Source organism: Dermochelys coriacea, chromosome 1 (genome assembly GCF_009764565.3).
Source record: "Dermochelys coriacea isolate rDerCor1 chromosome 1, rDerCor1.pri.v4, whole genome shotgun sequence".
Lineage (NCBI taxonomy): Eukaryota > Metazoa > Chordata > Testudines > Dermochelyidae > Dermochelys > Dermochelys coriacea.
Window position 1 is genome coordinate 199612861 of NC_050068.2, and position 12270 is coordinate 199625130.

Below are 12270 nucleotides of genomic sequence, written 5' to 3' on the forward strand. Positions count from 1 at the left end.
CAGATTTTAGCATTGAGAAGGAAGAAGACGAAGTAAGAAAGGATACAGCTGTGGGTAGGAGAATGTATGTAAGGAGTGAGGGCGGTGTGGATTCTAATCTAATAGGTTATACTGGCTGTAGAATGACTGTGCCTAATAGGGTACAAAATGTGAGCGAGGCCAAACAGCAAAAATTAAGATGTTTGTACACCAATGCGAGGAGCCTAGGTAACAAAATGGAGGAACTAGAGCTACTGGTGCTGGAAGTGAAACCAGATATTATAGGGATAACAGAAACATGGTGGAATAGTAGTCATGACTGGACTACAGATATTGAAGGGTATGTGCTGTTTAGGAAAGACAGAGATAAAGGTGAAGGGGGTGGAGTAGCATTGTACATCAATGAGGAGGTAGAATGTAAAGAAATAAGAAGCGATGCAATGGATAAGACAGAGTCCGTCTGGGCAAAAATTACATTGGGGAAGAAAACTAGTAAAGCCTCTCCTACGATAGTGCTTGGGGTGTGCTATAGACCTCCGGGGTCTAATTTGGATATGGATAGAGCCTTTTTAATGTTTTTAATAAAGTAAATACTAATGGAAACTGCGTGATCATGGGAGACTTTAACTTCCCAGATATAGACTGGAGGACCAGTCTAGTAATAATAATAGGGCTCAGATTTTCCTAGATGCGATAGCTGATGGATTCCTTCATCAAGTAGTTGCTGAACCGACTAGAGGGGATGCCATTTTAGATTTAATTTTGGTGAGTAGCGAGGACCTCATAGAAGAAATGGTTGTAGGAGACAATCTTGGCTCAAGTGATCATGAGCTAATTCAGTTCAAACTAAATGGAAAGATTAACAAAAATAAATCGGCAACTAGAGTTTTTGATTTCAAAAGGGCCGACTTTCAAAAATTGAGGAAATTAGTTAAGGAAGTGGATTGGACTGAAGAATTTACGGATCTAAAGGCAGAGGAGGCCTGGGATTACTTTAAATCAAAGCTGCAGAAGCTATCGGAAGCCTGTATCCCAAGAAAGGGGAAAAATTCATAGGAAGGAGTTGTAGACCAAGCATCTTAGAGAGGAGATTAAGAAGAAGCAGAAAGCACACAGGGAGTGGAAGATGGGAGGGATCAGCAAGGAAAGCTACCTAATTGAGGTCAGAACATGTAGGGATAAAGTGAGATGGGCTAAAAGTCAAGTAGAGTTGGACCTTGCAAAGGGAATTAAAACCAATAGTAAAAGGTTCTATAGCTATATAAAATAAGAAGAAAACTAAGAAAAAGAAGTGGGGCCGCTAAACACTGAGAATGGAGTGGAGGTTAAGGATAATCTAGGCATGGCCCAATATCTAAACAAATACTTTGCCTCAGTCTTTAATAAGGCTAAAGAGGATCTTAGGGATAATGGTAGCATGACAAATGGGAATGAGGATATAGAGGTAGATATTACCATATCTGAGGTAGAAGCGAAACTGAAACAGCTTAATGGGACTAAATCGGGGGGGCCCAGATAATCTTCATCCAAGAATATTAAAGGAATTGGCAACTGAAATTGCAAGCCCACTAGCAAAAATTTTTAATGAATCTGTAAACTCAGGAGTAGTACCGAATGATTGGAAAACTGCTAATATAGTTCCTATTTTTAAGAAAGGAAAAAAAAAGTGATCCGGGTAACTATAGGCCAGTTAGTTTGACATCTGTAGTATGCAAGGTCCTGGAAAAAATTTTGAAGGAGAAATTAGTTAAGGACATGGAAGTCAATGGTGAATGGGACAAAATACAACATGGTTTTACAAAAGGTAGATCGTGCCAAGCCAACCTAATCTCCTTTTTTGAAAAAAGTAACAGATTTTTTAGATAAAGGAAATGCAGTGGATCTAATTTACCTAGATTTCAGTAAGGCATTTGATACCGTGCCACATGGAGAATTATTAGTTAAATTGGAGAAGATGGGGATCAATATGAACATCAAAAGGTGGATAAGGAATTGGTTAAAGGGGGGACTGCAACGGGTCCTACTGAAATGCGAACTGTCAGGTTGGAGGGAGGTTACCAGTGGAGTTCCTCAGGGATCGGTTTTGGGACCAATCTTATTTAATCTTTTTATTACTGACCTCAGCACAAAAAGTGGGAGTGTGCTAATAAAGTTTGCAGATGATACAAAGCTGGGAGGTATTGCCAATTCAGAGAAGGATCGGGATATTATACAGGAGGATCTGGATGACCTTGTAAACTGGAGTAATAGTAATAGGATGAAATTTAATAGTGAGAAGTGTAAGGTTATGCATTTAGGGATTAATAACAAGAATTTTAGTTATAAGCTGTGGACGCATCAATTAGAAGTAACGGAAGAGGAGAAGGACCTTGGAGTATTGGTTGATCATAGGATGACTATGAACTGCCAATGTGATATGGCTGTGAAAAAAGCTAATGCGGTTTTGGGATGCATCAGGAGAGGCATTTCCAGTAGGGATAAGGAGGTTTTAGTACCATTATACAAGGCACTGGTGAGACCTCACCTAGAATACTGTGTGCAGTTCTGGTCTCCCATGTTTAAAAAGGATGAATTCAAGCTGGAGCAGGTACAGAGAAGGGCTACTAGGATGATCCGAGGAATGGAAAACTTGTCTTATGAAAGGAGACTCAAGGAGCTTGGCTTGTTTAGCCTAACTAAAAGAAGGTTGAGGGGAGATATGATTGCTCTCTATAAATATATCAGAGGGATAAATACCGGAGAGGGAGAGGAATTATTTCAGCTCAGCACCAATGTGGACACAAGAACAAATGGGTATAAACTGGCCACCAGGAAGTTTAGACTTGAAATCAGATGAAGGTTTTTAACCATCAGAGGAGTAAAGTTTTGGAATATCCTTCCAAGGGAAGCAGTGGGGGCAAAAGATCTATCTGGTTTTAAGATTCTACTTGATAAGTTTATGGAGGAGATGGTATGATGGGATAATGGGATTTTGGTAAGTAATTGATCTTTAAATATTCAGGGTAAATAGGCCTAATCCCCTGAGATGGGATATTAGATGGATGGGATCTGAGTTACCCAGGAAAGAATTTTCTGTAGTATCTGGCTGGTGAATCTTGCCCATATGCTCAGGGTTTAGCTGATCGCCATATTTGGGGTCGGGAAGGAATTTTCCTCCAGGGCAGATTGGAGAGGCCCTGGAGGTTTTTCGCCTTCCTCTGTAGCATGGGGCATGGTTGACTTGAGGGAGGCTTCTGTGCTCCTTGAATTCTTTAAACCATGATTTAGGGACTTCAATAGCTCAGACATGGGTGAGGTTTTTCATAGGAGTGGGTGGGTGAGATTCTGTGGCCTGCACTGTGAAGGAGGTCAGACTAGATGATCAGAATGGTCCCTTCTGACCTTAGTATCTATAAATCTAGGTCTGGTAGGGGTGTACCATGCCTGCCAGCATGGACCCCAGCTGCAGCGACATGGACTTCGCTATGACTTTGTAGTCTGTGCTGAGGATCAAGACAGGACGCCAATTCCGAAGGTCACGGGGGTTTCCCTTCTTCAGGAGCAAGGCGAGCACAGCTCACCTGCACAGTCGTGGAGGACCCCGCTCTCCAAACACTCGGCCCAGACGGAGACAAGGTCCGGGCAGAGGACGTCCCAGAACATGTGGTAGAACTCCACAATCAGCCCATCCATACCCGGCGAAGGGCTTCCGAGAATTCAGCCAGAGTGAGGCAGCTCTAGCCGGTCTCGGTCACCCACACTGTCCATCGGGAGTCTGTCCCAGAGCACTCTGCAAGCGTCAGGATTGGTCGGATCCGGGGAGAAAAGGCCTGCCTAGAAGGCCCTGGTCCTCCCGCACACCTCAGCCAGATCCGTGAGGGGGGTGCAGTTCTCTGCCAGGAGGCAGGTGACATGCTTCTTGGCCCCCCTCCTTTTCTCCAGGGCGTAGAAGTGGGAGCCGCGATCCATCTCCCGAAGGAGGCGGATGCAGGATCGAACAAAGGGACCCCAGGCCCGATGGTCCTCGAGGGCCCCGAGCTCCTCCCGGCACGCTCTGCAGAGGGATGGATCCTTGGGACTGGCAACCAGAGGCCTCTCCAGCTCTAAGACCTCCCATTCCAACAGCTCTATCATCGCATCCCTCCATCGGCTGGTGCCCCGGGTGTAGTCTTGGCAGAAGAGCCAGGCGCACACCTTCCCTACGTCCTACCACTGCCAAGTCGAGGGACAGGCGCGCCTCTGCCCTAGCCAGGCCAGCCAGAACTCCTGGAAGGATGCTATGAAGCCCACATCTTCAACAAGCTGTTATTAAAATGCTACAAGGCCAGCCACAGCCTCTCCGCGCTGAGAGAATCCTTCATGGTCACTAGGTGGTGATCTGAGAACGGGGCCAGCCGGATGCTGGAGGAGTGGGCCCGTGAAAGTTGACAGCATGATAGGTATATGTGGTCCAACTGGGAGTGGCATGACCGATGGGCCTCCACCCAGACAAAGGTGAACGTCGAGACATCATCTGGGTGGTGGTCGTGCCAGATGTACACCAGGGAGTGATGTTCGACTAGCTCCAGGAGGACGTCCGTGGCAGCTGGGCACTGCTCGGTCCCCGAGCGGTCCCACTCATCAAGGGTGGTGTTAAAGTCCCTGCCCAGGACAGGGTACTCACGAGGATCCAAAGAGCTGAGGAAGGAGGACGCCCGCTGATAAAAGCGTAGCCTCTCCGGGCCCAATGTTGGGGCATAAGCATTGACAAGGTTGACCAGTAGCCCCTCCATGCAGACACAGAGGTGCAGCAGGTGACCCAGCCCAACCTCGGCAACCCCCAGCACCTCAGGCCATAGGTCGGGGGAGAACAGGGTAGACACTCCAGCCACATGAGCTGTGAGATGCCTAAAATAGACCCTGTCCCCCCAACTCCAGCCGCCAACTTGCTTTGGCAGCCAGATCCGTATGGGTCTCCTGCAGTAAAACCACAGTGTACTCCCCTCCCCAAGAAAGGGGAGCACCTGGCACCTGTGGAGACCCATCCTACAGCCCCGGGTGTTTAATGCTGCAAAGATGATAGGTGCCATGGGGAGGTCTGGGGTGGATCCTCGCCAGCAGGGATGCTCATGGCCCCTGTAGCAAACTGTGACCTACCCCATAAGTGACCAAAGAGTCATAGAAGCTGCAGGCCCACTGGTAGGCCAAAGCGGCCTGCCTCCTGGTCTCTTTACCCTCCCCAAAAAGGGCCCTTACGGCCCGGAGGATTTGATGGAAATCCCCCCATCGCTGGAGAGCAAGGTGCACCTTGTTGCAGGAGCCACGGACATCTCTGAGAAACTCCTGCAGCTCTTCTCGCAGTGTTTGGGGGAGCAGGGTCACTAGCCCCCAACTATCCTCCAGTGGGGCCCTTGTCGCCTATCGAGACAGACAGGCAGGCGGCGGACCTCCGGCATGGCACCCGATGTGCTGGCGCCACGCAGCCCACTTCAGACCCCAGCTCCGTGGAGGGGCGGTGGCGGGGGAAATAGCAGCCCCAGGGGGTCGGGACAGGGAAACACAAAGGCCGCTGGGGGTCATTCTCTGGGAAGGGGAAGGAGATGGCCCCAGGGACAGCAAAGGCATCATAGGAGGTGGAGGGGAGAGGGGTGAGGTCGGCATCAGGGGCAGGGCAGGGATCAGGAACAGGGTCAGAAGTGGGATTGTGAGCCCCAGCAGTTGAGCTACCAGAGGGTGGCACCTCTTGGCCAGGCTCAGGGGTCTGGGAAGTGAGACCTCAACAATACTGGGCTTGCGCTCCAAGGCAGGTGTTATGGCCACGGCATCAATAGGTGGACAATCAGCAGTGGGGTTCCCACCCAGGAAGGAGGTCAGCTGCCCTGTAGCAATGAGGGATGCCCCTAGTGACTCAGCTTCTGGCCGTGTGGCACCGGCCGTCGCCTCAATAGGCTTAGCGGCCAGTAGCTGGGTACCACCTGTGGCCGGGCTGGTGGAAGAGTCTGGGGGTTCCTCAAGGGCAGGAACAGAAGCAGCAGTTAGGTGGAGGGAGCATGGAGAAAGGGGGGGTCGGGGCGAGGCCCGCTGGCAGAGGGTAGTCCTCCCCCTGCGTGACTGGGGTCAGATCCAGGGCCTCGATCTCCTCAAAAATGGAGGGGAAATCGCCACCCACCACCCTGGGGTCCTCCCCCACCAGCGCCCAAAGTAAGGTTTGCCTCGGGGCTCGCAGGGGCTTTAGGTGGCAAAGGGGCAGGAGGGGCTCCATTTGGGGCCTTCTCATAGACTCATAGACTTTAAGGTCAGAAGGGACCATTATGATCATCTAGTCTGACCTCCTGCACAACGCAGGCCACAGAATCTCAGGCACCCACTCCTGTAACAAACCCCTGACCTATATCTGAGCTATTGAAGTCCTCAACTCGTAGTTGAAAGCTTTCAAGGTGCAGAGAATCCTCCAATAAGTGTCCCGTGCCCCACGCTGCAGAGGAAGGCGAAAAACCCCAGGACCTCTGCCAATCTGCCCTGGAGGAAAATTCCTTCCCAACCCCAAATATGGCGATCAGCTAAACCATGAGCATGTGGGGAAGACTCACCAGCCAGACACCCAGGAAAGAATTCTCTGTAGTAACTCTCTAGGAGGGACTCCAGAGGAGGGGCAGTGCTACCCTCCAGTGCTGCCACATCTTCCCCAGCTGGCACTGGTGGATGGAATTCACCCGGGGGCAAGGCAGAAGGCTCCTTCCTGGTCTTCCGGGGGCCTCCACAACAGATGGATGAAGCGGAGCTCAAGCCTTCCACTTGCCCCACTTCCCCTGTACTAGGGCCCAGCCCTCCATGGCATCATCCGTGGGCTGGCCAGCAGGGATTGGGTCAGGGGGCAAGGGTAATGGCACAGGGACTCGGGGAGGTAGCGGTGGGGCAGCACGAGGGAAGGAAGATTTCCCCTGGGGCGGGCCTTCTACCACGCACAGCAGTACCCACACCACACCCTCCTCGACAGGCCCCGGCAGACTGCATGCAGCAGAGGCAGGGCTCTCCCGTTCATCTGGGTGCGCTGGGGGAAGCTACCCCTAGGGCCCAAGCGGGCTGGGAAGGAGGAGGGGTGGCACCGGGCAGCCAGGGGCACCGGTGATACCAGGGCCGGCGCCCTGCTGGGGCTCCCGGATGCTCCTCCTTGCTGAGCCAAGGGGCAGTCCCTCTGGACGTGCCCCATTGCCTGGCAGAGGTAGCACTGGGCCTCCCCTGTGGAGTAATGCACCCGGTAGCAGGCCCCCTGATAGGGGGCCAGAAAGGACCCCTCGAGCGCCTCTCCGTCACGCGCCACCGGCAGCAGTTGAAGCTGCACCTGCTGGTGGAACGAGAGGATGTGACGGAGGGTGGGGTCTTTGCAGCCCAGTGGGAGAGGGCTCACAACGGAGAGGGGTTTCCCCAGGATAGGGAGGGCATGTAGCAGGGCAGCATTGGGAAGGAAGGGAGGGAGGGACAGAGGTCAGGACGAGGCAGATGCCCAGCGGCTCCAGGGGGACAAACATGCCCCCCACCGCCAGGCCCTTTTCCACCACCTCCTGGGCAGCGGCCTCCGATGCTAGGAAGATTACAACCTTCCCATACATTTTAGAGGCTGCCACGATGGCCGTGGGCCCCACCACCCTCACCAACGCCTGCACGTAGGTCTCCACGTGGGGTGAGGAGAACACCAGGAGGCAACGGACGCCATGCTTCCTGGTCAAGGTGGGGAAGAGGTCCCGGCCGCCAGAGATGGTAAGCGAGGCGGTGATCGGGAGAGATAACGTAGCAGCAGGCAGGGGAGCCTGAGCATATGCCCTGGGGGCCGGGCACTCGTAGAGTTGGTGGAGGGAGCAGCAGGGAGGGCTGCCACGGCAGTGGGGGCATCTTCTTTTTACCTTGGCCTTTCCTGCCAGCTGAGGGGGTTCCCCCAGAATTGGAGGGGGTGAGGGATGTGGCAGCATTGGAATCCACCCCATTGCCTGCCACTGCCCCAGCGGGGGCCGTAGCAGATGGTTTGGCAGCAGCAGTTGAGGTGGGGGCCAGGAGGGGTGATGGGGGGCAGACAGAGAGGGGGCAGCAGTTTCTGCCCGAGGGGTCTCACCTGCCTTATCCCTTGCCATAAGGAGAGGGGAGGGAGGGAAAACACCCGGGGGGGGGAGAAGAAAGAGGGGGGCAACCACTCCTCCCTGCTAGGCTGCAGGCAGAGGAGGAGGGTGCTGGAAGGGGAGGGCTGGACAGGGTGGGCTATCAAGGACTTGGGGGGGGGGGTCAGTCACTAAATCAGTATAGGATTCCGGCTCCTCTAGTTGCACTGGGTGGGGGGGGGGGGTGGTTTACAGTAGCATGGGGGGATGCAGTGATACAAGAGTCGACTAAAACAGGAGGGGCATAGGCGCATGGGGCAAGGGACTACTCAGGGCAGGGGGGAGCGCAGGGGGAGGGGAACAACCGGGCTGGAGGTAGGGCAGGGAAACCAAGGGGCTAGCTACAGAGGCTGGGGTAAACAAAAACTGCAGAGGGAAAAGGATGGGGCAGGCAAACAAAATGAAGCTGCTGAGGGGCTGGGGCAAAAAAAAAAAAAAAAAAAAAAAAAAAGAAGGAGGGGAAAGCAAAGGGCTCCAAGGGGAGAGGGGGAGACTGCTGCAGCGTGGTGGGGGGGAAGAGGGAGGAAACAGTCCAAGGAGGGGGGCACATACACTTGCAGCAGCGAGCATAAACTGACTTTTAGCTTCAGGCCCAACTGGTGGCAAATGGGCATGGCTAGCCAGGCGAGCAGCTGAGTCCTTGAGGCAGGAAATGAGGCAGATGGTAAGTGGTCAGTGGGGGTTGTGGAGGGGGAAGATGAGACACAGATGGACCAGGCTCTATGTCACACCCCCTGTCTCCCCACAAACACAGTCAAGACCCCCACCACAAAAGCACAGTTCAAAAGTTACTCAGTTTTGGAGGCCCCCTCCACAGTGGTCTTCAGAGCCTCTGCAGGCTCCCCTAGCAGCAGACAATCCTCTTCTTCATCCTCCTTGAGGCTCCAGCAGGCAGCAACAGCAGGCAGTCTGGTGGCCAGGTAGGAAGGACCCCTCTCTGCTGATGATGTTCACAGCAGTAACAGCTGGGACTGCGGCCCCTTACTCCCCTCCTCTGGGGAGTGGGATAGCAGCTCCCCCAGGCTGCAGCAGCAACCAGAGGGGAGGGTTGGGTCCAGCAACTAGGTAGGAGAGAAGGGAGGATCTAGCCCAGGGCACTAGCAGGAGCAGGAGCAAAGGCCAAACAGCAGCCCCCAGCAACTGCCCATCTTCCTCCAAGCCAGAGGACTATAAGAGAAGAGTTAGAGACAGAGCTACTGGTCGCTGGATTAGCAGTTTTCTGTTCCCTGACTGACCAGGGCAGGGGCTGCTCTGGGCTATTGAGAACACCTAATTCCAATTAACCTGCAAAGAGTCAGGTGAGGCCATTAAGTTAATGTGAATATCTGAGTCTAATTAAGGCCCTTCTGATATTATAAAAGGGCTCACTCCAGTCAGGCTGAGGAGAGTAAGTATGGCTGAAGGGCTAGTTAATGAAGATACCCTCAAGCCATCAGTAAGGAAGCCCTAAGGTAAGGGTGAAGAAGAGAGAAGTGGGAGAGCTGTGGGGAAGTAGCCCAGGGAAATGTAGCAACTCTGGCAGTGAAAGGTCAGCTGCCAACAGTTCCTGCCATTAGGGTCCCTGGGGTAGAGGGTAGCTTGAGTTCCCCCCAAACCTGTTACCACTGAAACATCTCCTGGGAGGGGAAGACAGGCCCCTGTCAGGACAGGAGGCTAAACTGTTCTGAAATAAGTCCCCAGGGATAACAGACTGTAGGAGTTCTCTCAACTATCTCCTTGCTAGCTTATGATGAAAAGGGCTCAGTAGACCGTAATCCTGGCCCTAGAGAGAGAAGGGCTATGTGAAGGGTCGTAGTGAGCCACTGAGGCTAGTATAAACTGCCTAGAAGCGTGGGACCTACGGGGACAAGGTTGGAGCTCTGCCCCAATTTGAAGACTTATCAGGTCTCCCCTCAGTCTTCTTTTCTCAAGACTAAATATGCCCAGTTTGTTTAATCTTTTCTCAGTGATCAGGTTTTCTAAACCTTTTATCATTTTTGTTGCTCTCCTCTTGACTCTCCCCAATTTGTCTAAACTTTTCCTAATTTGTAGCACCCAAAATTGAACCCTGTACTACAGCTGAAGTCTTCCCAGTGCTGAGTAGAATGGGACAATTACCTCCCATGTCTGACATATGACATGTATTAAATACACTTCAGAATGATATATATATATTTTTTTTTTTTGCAATGGCATGAAATTGTTGTCTCATATTCAATTTGTGATCCACTATAACCTCTAGATCTTTTTCAGCAGTACTACTACCTAGCTAGTTATTCCCCATTTTGTAGTTGTGTATTTGATATTTCCTTCCTAAATGTATACTTAATACTTATCTTAATTGAGTTTCATCTTGTTGACCTCTATCCTAATAGATCTAGAGAGAACGTATTTTCTAGAACTCGCAAAGCAAAAATGATCTGTGTTGCAAAAACCAAGGATTCATGAGTATAGTAGCTATTGGTGTAAATTCTGAGGTGGCGCATGGGAGTAGGGCTTGTATATAAAATATCTGAGTGTTTTTAGGGTTCATTACCAAACACAGGCAGGGGTGCTGGAATGGGGGGCCAGAGGGCCAAGCCCTCCCACTTTTTATCAGCCATAAGGGCACGTGATGGGGGAGAAGGGGCAATGCAAGGATAGGGCTTGGGGAGAAGGGCCAGTGCGGGGACAGGGGCTCAGGGGAAGGGCGGCATGGGGGCAGGGTCTGGGGAAGAGGCGTACGAGGGCTGGGCCATGGTTCAGGATCCAGTGGCATCCCCACTTCTAGGGACCTTCTGCCACAAACTGAACATGGGAATATTGAGCAGAGTCACATTTCAGAGTAAATCTACTGTGGCTTTGAGCGAGGAGCTTATTATTTTATGTCTGCCTTGTTTAAGCAGTGAGCTTGTCATATACAAGGCTAGGAACATTATGAGGCAACACATGGTTGCACTGTGGCTAGTTTGTGCTGGTGAAGCCAGGGAGCCCAGCACATAGAGGAGAATGGGGGCATGAGGTACCACAGCAGCACTTCCAAATAGAACTTTTGGGGTTTTAGCCCAAATTGCAGGGGAAGGGGGGGGTGATTTTTCACAACAAAAAAAAGTCCAAATTTTCCAGGGGGAGTATTTTCTGACCAGATCTAGTAATGATATATTTACTACTCGTATACTATTCAGCCAGTAGATGCTCTGTGTGTTGTACAGAGTTCCAAGCAAGCAATGACCCTTGGTAAACAAGGGAGGAAAAGCTGCAATGCAAGCAATGTAAAAGCCTGTTTGTTGTTTTCTTTCATTACATCTCTCACTGAAGGAGGACTTGTTTCAGAGTAGCAGCCGTGTTGCATCCGATGAAGTGAGCTGTAGCTCATGAAAGCTTATGCTTGAATAAATTTGTTAGTCTCTAAGGTGCCACAAGTCCTCCTTTTTCTTGAAGGAGGACTGTGATTCCATGTATCATGACATGAAGAAAAATCCTGGCACAATGGGCTTTTGCACTGGATGCAGAGCTAGCATAGCCAGTTCTATGCACCCCAGGCTGGAGGCTTGGAGCCCCTCATGCAAGTTCGGGGCAGGGGAGTGTTTTGGCCAAGGTATTCCCACACTTGTGGTGGTCCCAGGTACTGCAACACCCTGTAGGCCTTTACAGATGGGGTGCAAATTAGGGCAGCACCATAGTAGGCACTTATGTAATAAGAATAGTATGTCTCCTCATGCCTTATGCATGTGTGTGTGAGCTCCATGCATTCAGTGTTCTTCTCTCCCTGAGTAAGAAGACACCCTTCTTGCATTGAAAACATGACAAAGCAGAGGATGGATTCTGCCAGTCCAGTTTGCATTTTGTGGCAGTGAAAGCTTGCAGGTTTCTCACTGGTATTTTCACTCATTTTAAACTGCATGTTAATGACTCTGACCTTTCTAGTAATTTGATTCTGACAACAGGAAACTGAGCTCCAAACTATCATTTTGACAAGGGCCAGCAGAGAAAATTATTACTGCTTTGAAAATCAGAGCAAGTGCTGTTCTCACAAGCCAGTCTGGGGCCCCTTAGTGAAAAGGCATCCTCCCCCAGCTCCGCCCCATTAGCCCTGTATGTATCGTACAGATGTTGCAGCCTGGTTAGCCAATATAAAGGCAAATGTGCTGCAATCAACTCGGGGTTCAATTTAGCCCAAGACTTTAAAAGGAAGTGCAGAGACTAACATGGTATTTAGAAATCA

At 51.3% G+C, this 12270-nt stretch overlaps 1 long non-coding RNA gene across 1 annotated transcript in view; it reads left to right on the forward strand.

The window, feature by feature from the left end:
- Window positions 1-9469: 9469 nt before the first annotated feature.
- The window catches only part of LOC119848099, a 30317-nt gene continuing 27516 nt past the window's right edge, over window positions 9470-12270 (forward strand). Inside the window, exon 1 of the long non-coding RNA XR_005290185.1 lies at window positions 9470-9538. This is a non-coding gene — a long non-coding RNA (uncharacterized LOC119848099). The remainder of the gene's footprint in view (window positions 9539-12270) is intronic.